This window comes from Etheostoma spectabile, chromosome 4, assembly GCF_008692095.1.
Source record: "Etheostoma spectabile isolate EspeVRDwgs_2016 chromosome 4, UIUC_Espe_1.0, whole genome shotgun sequence".
Taxonomy (NCBI): Eukaryota; Metazoa; Chordata; class Actinopteri; order Perciformes; family Percidae; genus Etheostoma; species Etheostoma spectabile.
The window spans coordinates 990,744-991,300 of NC_045736.1; positions in this window are offsets into that span (position 1 = coordinate 990,744).

The following is a 557-nucleotide window of genomic DNA, read 5'->3' on the forward strand; positions in this document are numbered from 1 at the left end:
AAATGATCAGTTCACTATTTTCATTGAATTTTGGTGTTTTATTTAATGTATAGCATTTTAAGAAAAAAAGATTTAAGAACACTGAAAAAAAGTGACAGAAATTTAGGGAAAAAACAACAAAAAAGTCCAAAAAAACGCAGAAATAATCGACAAACACATTGTAAAAAGAGAGAAAAAACTTTGGGAAAAGTTAGAAAACGTCAAAAAGTGACAACAAATGTCGGAGAAAACTTCAAAAACTTGGTCAAAACAACCACAAAAAGAACTTTGGGAAAAGTGACCCAGAAAAACTAGATGTTGATCTACGGGAAGACAACACGAGGGTTAATAAAGTTTTGAACATGTTAAGAGGCTAAAAACATATTTAAAACTTACATTGTTTAATTCAATTCAATTTTATTTATGGTATTGATTCAAAACAAGTACTATCTGAAGATATTTTACAGGAAGAGTAGGTCTAGACCACACTAATTTACAAGGACTCAACCATTCTAGTAATTCCCCGAAGAGCAACAACAGTGCGACAGTGGTGAGGAAAAACTTCCTTTTAGGAAGAA